This window comes from Pinus tabuliformis, chromosome 7 (genome assembly GCF_031772625.1).
Source record: "Pinus tabuliformis cultivar Carrire ecotype Pingquan chromosome 7, CPIR1, whole genome shotgun sequence".
Taxonomy (NCBI): domain Eukaryota; kingdom Viridiplantae; phylum Streptophyta; class Pinopsida; order Pinales; family Pinaceae; genus Pinus; species Pinus tabuliformis.
In genome coordinates this window covers 1,523,373,179-1,523,380,892 of record NC_142293.1, presented here as the reverse complement: position 1 = coordinate 1,523,380,892, position 7,714 = coordinate 1,523,373,179, and positions in this window count along the sequence as shown.

Below are 7,714 nucleotides of genomic sequence, written 5' to 3'. Positions count from 1 at the left end.
ATGAAGGTTTGGAGTAAAAACCAAAAGCAAGAAGATCAAGTGAATGAGAAAGTCCCTACAGTCATGATTTTAGGTTTTGTAAAATTGAAAGCTCATGATCAATTTAGAGTGTAAGATTTCAAGTTTCATGATGATTTGGCTGAAGAAATGGTTCATATGTTATTCTAAAGAATCCAATTTGATGACTCCTAAACGTTCAAGAGGAGGATTCTTTGTAGCAGTGGTTATAGTTTGAAAATCTATCCTTGACAGGTTGATAGATGGACAATTTGAAGAATTCATCATAGGAATGGTTAGAACTCTCAGCAGATTGGTTAGCTTTGTATTCAATAAAGTAGGAACTTGGGAAGCAGAATCATGAACGTAATTGCAGAATTTCTTAGTTGTGTAAAATCATGAAAGGCATATCAATTCAAAGGGATAGAAGAACTTAAAGGAATATAGGTCTTTTGCATGAGATTATAAGAAGGAATTTCATTAGGGGGAGTAACCATTTTCCATTCATGTCAAAGAGGAGAGAAATTAGGAAAGGAAGAACATAGACACGAAGTCAGGGGAGTAGTGATTGCAAGGGGAGTATGTGTTGCCATCAATGACAAAGGGGGAGATTGTTGAATGGTGTTTTAATTGATGCCAATAATGGTCCGTTAAATGATATTAATATATATCTAAGTTGAATTGATTAGAAACTCCAAAGGACAAGGATACCTAAAAATCCATAGAAACCCCAAACTTATTAAATATTTTGAGGATGCATATTAATGAATTTTCCTTCGAAACTATCATCACTTGATGCTCCTCTTAATGTAAATTATAATGGTATGTGTCACACCATGAGGATCCTCATGGTTTGGGAGATATGATTGATCAAAGATTAAAACCCATGATTTGTGGTCAAAATCCTTAAGATGGGATGATCTAGAATTTTATCATTAGCAAACATATTACTCAAATCATCAAGTCAAGTAGGATTTTCATTAATGAATTAAATCAAATGTTTGTGGCTAAAATATTTCATGGAGGGTTTCAAAATTAAAAATAATATCAAAAGTGTAATTTGGCATCATATTAAAGGAGGGTTTTTGGGCTCCACATTTTGAAATTTAAAATTTAAATTTCCCTCAAAAAGAAATTCAGTACGCCCCCTCTAGAAGTCACTTTGGCCTCTATATAAATAGCATATTTAATCATCTATTGGCTATGAATTAAGTGTATCGATCTTGAGGAAATAAATGTTTGCGGCCAGGGGAGTCTTGAACATTTGAAGGAGGGTCAAATTATATGGAAGATATGTGGGATAAATTTTGGTTTTCATTGGGACTAAAGGGTTTCATTGGAATTCAAAATCATTTCTATTTTAAGGACTAATATTTGTATTATGTTGTACCTAATCAATGGGAACTCAGTGTGAAATCCTCGTTCATCTTTTTTACTCTTGAGCAACCTGTCTCGGCCCTCTTTGCACATCAATTGGTAAGAATTCGAGTTTAGAAGTCATTTCGTTTTACCTAGGCATGGTTCTTTGCTCGAGTAATATAATCTTGCACCTTCTAAAATTATTAAGAATAGTTTGGACCTCCCTTGAAAATAGATATGTAACAAGTTGGAAGCACTGTTAAAAAATTTAAGGTGAATTCTTATAATAGGTGCAACCCTTTTCTCCAGGGAATATTTGTGGCAATCTTAGGGCCCAAATTTGGGCACACATGGAGACCCTTTTAAACACCTTCTAACAGAGTTTTTGTGCACATGATTAGTAAATATTATAAGGTATTTTGGATAGAGGACTAATTCAAGTTTGTGGGTAGGTATGTATAATATTCTTCCGAGGTCACTCCTATGTATATTTGGGTTTATCATAGTAATTTTGATACAAGCTCTCAAGTACAATTTTGAGGAAAAGCTAAGAGTATAATTGTGGATATCCTTCCATATACCTGTGGCCTTAAGTATGGTATGTTTGTGGCCTTTTTCAGAATGATCTGAAACACATACTTGCACAGAAGGATGGACTTAATTATAGAACCCAATTTCACCCATTTTGATTACATATTCAATGCTCTTGTGGTTCAATCAGTGGTACATTGGAGATACCCTTGGGTTAGAATTTGACTGGTATTGATATATATATATCTACGGTAAAAATATATATATATATATATATATATATATATATATATATATATATATATATATATATATATATATATATATATATATATATATATCTATATATATGTATGTATATACATATATATACATATATACATACATATATATATAGATATATATAGATATATATACATACATATATATATATATATATATATATATATATATATATATATATATATATATATATATATATATATATATATATCTATATATATATATATATATATATATCTATATATATATATAGATATATATATATATCATACCTTTATCTTGAATTAGTTTTGTTATCATTAGTTATATTTAGAAATTAGTCTTGGTACACTCCCTTGCTTGTGGAATTTTTTTGGGTTTATTCTAAGGTGAAATCACTCACATATTAGTATTATATTAGAGAAAAATATTAAGTTTTTATAAGACATTTTTGTGCCCAAAATAATTTGGTTAAACTTTTATCCTCATCTCATCACTACACTATTTTGTAAAGTTTGTTTTCAAGCATGATCTAAGGGTTGCATAGGGTGTGATATTGCAAGTATAAAGTAGCATTTAGACTCCACAACTTTGAAGGAAGTAAATATAATTCAATGTGATGTAAAGGCCTCTAACATCAGTAGATATGAAAATTAATTAAGTTGCCAACATTATGTATTGGTACATGTAGTGTTCTCAAGTATAGATGTTAAGGAATGATTGTATTGCTGATTCAATACTAAACCCAATTTTGTATTATCATGACTGAACTCTAAGTATCTAGATGATATATATAATGTTATCAATGGTGCACTGCTAACTTCGGTAAGCTAAGGATCATTTTTATGTGATAGCTAAATAAACATACACCTATTATTGAGAGTTGGGTTTGGTCATAGTCTAAAGTATTTAGGGAAAGTATGCTTTGATGCCATGACTTAGCTGTTATAATAAGAAAAGTTGTATATACATTATTGGTGTACCTTGAGAATGTACTATTGAACTAGATGATAGTGTAGTTGTATATGAGTTGTGATATATATATATATATATATATATATATATATATATATATATATATATATATATCTTACACACAAGGTTGTTGAAGGTAAGGTTTGTATGTTGAAAACACTATTGGTGTATGTACCACGGGAGGTGTTGGGCATATTTGTTGTCATTAGGGTATTGCAAAGAAACATTGTGATTATGTGATATGAGACAACATTTGTTAATAGTGGGGCTTAATGTGTTACTCCTATAATGGAATTTTCATTGTTGATTCTAAGTTTTGACACTATTCATGCATTCGATATATGCTAGTAAGCTAGGGTTTGCAACAGATAATGTGTCTGGTTGCAGTCCAAATATGTATCAGGATAAACATCCAAATTTCCTTGCAGAAAGAAAAATTTGAGTAAAGACATCACGATGAGTTGAGCTGAGATTTTATACATGAGATTATGTATGTAGGCATTGATAAGAGGACAAGATACTTGGCTAATATGCATTGTAGAGATAAGCAGTGAGGCTTCTAGGGTTTATGTAGAATTTGATGACCTTGTGATAGTGACAGTGATTGTAGTTGTAGGGTATGTTTCCTAGTTGTACAGTATAAGTTTCAAAATGTATGATTGATGGACTACAATATATTGAGATAGAGATCCTAAGAATATTTTGAGCAGAAGAAAATTTGATTGTTGAAGCAGAGTTTGTATTTGCAGAAAGTTTTATGTTTTGTATTGTTAACGAGTAGAGGTGGATCCCGTTTGAAAATTGTGAAACATGTTCCTTGATTTAATTAAGGTGGTTAGGTGGTGCAAGGGATGAGATTAGAGTCTCCTTCAAGTTGGATCTTGACAACACTTTATGGTGGCAAGGTGGTGCTAGGGAAGGTTAGAGCTCGTGCAAGAAGTTCAAGCTTCCTTCCAGTCGAAGCTAGTAAATAGGGTGTTGGAGCATCCTTTAGGATTGAGCCTATAAACTAGGGCATTGGAGTGTCCTTCAGGTTGGAGCCTATAAACCATGGAGTTGGAGCCTCCTTTAGTTGGAGCTAAAAATATTGGAAGTTGAAGCTTGCTAATTGATGTAAATTATTGAAGACAAATATTAATAAGGATTTGGTGGTTTTTCTCTAGGAAGGGTTTCCAAATAAAAATATCTAGTGTATTGTCTTTATTATTGTGCATTGTTGAATGGTGTTGATGATTACTTTATGTTTATTTGATGCTAATAACAATTAATTATCTATGAAGTTTAAATTAACTCATTGAAGAGAAATATTTACTCACCCCCTGTCATTATTTCTAACATAATCCCTAGCCATGGTGCAACATAGTATCGTTTAAATATAGGATTTTCTCTATCTCTAGATGTGTATGACATTTAATGTATCATGATTTTTTATTCATGCATTATGGAAATATCACATAATCTTTGGGAAGAAATATGTCAACATATTTATTTCTACCTAATTTGACATCACTATAGAATTTTTCATGTACATCCCTGACAGGTTTATTAGGGGCAGTGATTCTCTTCTCTTGCACCTTCTTTAAGGAAATTATCTCTACGCTCTTAGGGTATCTATGTCCACGAATGAGTGAAGTGACCTGTGTATCCACAAGTTAGCATTGTAGTTAACTCAATAAAGGATAATTTATTATTAGTAGGCCCCCCTAGGTTGATTCCCATCTATCGCATGGATGTAGTGCTTCATTAATTTTTGTATGGGATTTATAGCTGAAGTTAGATATAGGGACTAAGTAACTGTGACTTGAAATGGTGGGACCTTCTATAGTATTAGTAGGTGGTGAGCTCCAGTATTGCAACAATAACGCTGCAACTCCTGGGACTCCCTACTTTACTTTTATCAACTTGGTAGTTCGTAACAAACTTGGAAGCGACAGTGCTATGTGCACAAGTACTAGCTCTTACTGCAGGCTGTCACTTGATCAGCTGGCACAAGTTTGCTAGGAGCTTAAGCCAACTTCTATAAGTTCTTAGAAGAAGCGTTTAACTATGATGGACGAAATCTAACTCAAGAGAGGCTAGTCTACTTGTAGAAAGAAGATGAAAAATGAAAGGAAATGCAAACGCTAGCAAACCCTAGTTTTACCGACTGACCCTACTTGTGCAAGAAAAGAGATAAAAGATGCTAGAATGGATTCCATTGACTCTTAAAAAGGTAAGATGCATGTGGTTAAGCTAATTCTAAAGGAAAATATGGAAAAATCATCTTTTTGTATTTTTGAGTAATTTTGCAGAATTATTATGCATGTGTTTTGACTGTGTAGAGGCTTATTGGCAAAAGGAAATGGAGTGGGCACTTGCAGGAGGTTGGGAAGGTGAGAATAGGGCCTAAGGGGTCCCTATCACTCTTCTAGAGAACTCTACAGTGATCATATCTCGAAAAACTGCTTGCGTGAACTTCTACAGGATGTCTGCAGGGGATCTACAGGAAGTTCTATAGGAAGTTCTACAGGCACAGGCCGAAAGTGGTTTTTAGAGGGTTGATGGTGGAAACATGGTGGGAAAGTGGAAATGAAGGATGGATAAGGATATTAAGGGGTCTAGAATCTGGTAGATGAAGCTCTGGAGTGGAGAAGATGGTTGGAGTTGCTCAAAGGTGAAGGGAGCGATTTTGCATAAAAACGTAGAAATTGGAGTTGTTTGAGAAAGTGTGGCAAATGAGTGAAGAAAACATTGAGAAAGAGGCTAGAAAAGGTTTCATGATGAAGGAAGGATATGTTGGAGTGTCTTAAAGGTGATCTGCACACTTCTATTCAAAACTAATCCAGGGAAGACTATGAAAAACAAAGATTTATCTATTTTGACCTAATCTGACCTAAAAACTAGAAACATGATGAAGAGAAGTTTATAGACAGGAAATCACACAAGAAAAATATAGAAACTGAGCAAGAATAGATCTAAACATAAAAACACAACTGATATCAACTTTTCCAACTTAAAATATAACACTAGCAAGTGCGTTGGAAGGCAAAAACAGTGTTTTTGTGGCAGCAAGTGTGCCTTGGTCTCAATTCATGGTCCCAAGGAGGGAGAAATGAGATCAAGGACTGCTTGATAACCTTTTGATGGATATTTTCTATTACCAAACTATCAAATCAACCTAAAGCATGAAAAACTATCTTAATCATAAAAAACAACCTAAGTAACAAAGCAAGATTTTAACCTAAATAACAGAAATTATTATATGAATGCAAGAAAACACTTAAAAGTACACAAAGGAGGTACTGGCACTTGGGTTGGGCCCAACCCCAAGAGCTACAGCCTCTTAAGAAAGCTTAGAGCTGGTGAAAGGTGAGATTCATCTTCATTAATCAAAGAATAGCCATTACATCACAAAAACTGTCTGTAAGAAGAACTTGAAATTGTGCTAATACAGGGCTGCACTAATGTGTGAAAATAAACTGTTCATTGGCTAAACTACTAAGGCTTGAAGCCTTCCTACTTATGCAAACCAGGACTCCCAACAGTCCTCCAAAACTTTAGCTGCCCAAAACTACAGTTAATCAGCCACTTCACTAGACCTGCCCGACTGCCCCTTGAAATCATCTTTGGTGGGTTGTTGAACTTCGAGCTGATGGTGGAGAACTCGAGGAAGGGGTCATTTAGTGCAGGAAACACCCCTCCTATAAATCCTCAGCCTTGTTCCTTCGTATTTGGCTGCCAATTTGCTGATAAATTCCTGACCTTGGTCCAAAAAATGTCCAAAAATCTGCAATAAGCACGTATTAGACTTATACTCAAAGGGTTATTTTCCTTTAAAAAAGGAGACCGAGATACACTGAGACAGATTTGACTATATTTTGGTATGGATGTTCAGGCCGAGTTCAGGAGAACTTTTAGTTTTTGTTAAAGACATGTTTGATGGCATCACAGAGGAGTATTGTTATCTCTCTGCCTCAAGCAGAATTCTGCTGAATGTTCACTCAGCTGATTGTAACTTTTTTATTTTACTAATAGAAAAGTTCGACTTTTTTCTTCAGGAAAAACAAAAAGAAGCACGTATTAGACTTTGTGGTCAAGTGATTATTCCCATTCACTCAATTAACATAAATATATTCAAAAGCATGCATAAAACTATGAAGAATGGTGGATTAAACAAGGATAATAGGAAAAATGAGCCCATAAATTACCCATTTCTGGGGCTCATCATCACACCCCCTGCTGAATGGGTTTCTCATCCTCTGAGCAACTAACCCATATCTTCATCCTTGATGGCCTTAACTGCTTCCCTAAGATCCCATGCTTCCAAGGTGATGTCCTCTTCTCCATCATGAAACCCTGCCTTTCTCTCTACTTCCTCCCATTGCCTGTGTTCTTGTTCTTCCTTGACCCCTTCCAGTAGTCCTAAGAGTAATGGAGGACTGAACTTTAGGCCAATCCAGTTGGCCTTCAGGTTTTGCATTATCTATTTATAAAGGGGCACTCTTACCAAAGCTTCTCTCATTCTAGTTGGGGAGTGATACTCCTTGATCTTCAAGCTATAGGATAGTTTATTCCATCTCCTCATACATGCATGAAGACAATCATCCCCAAA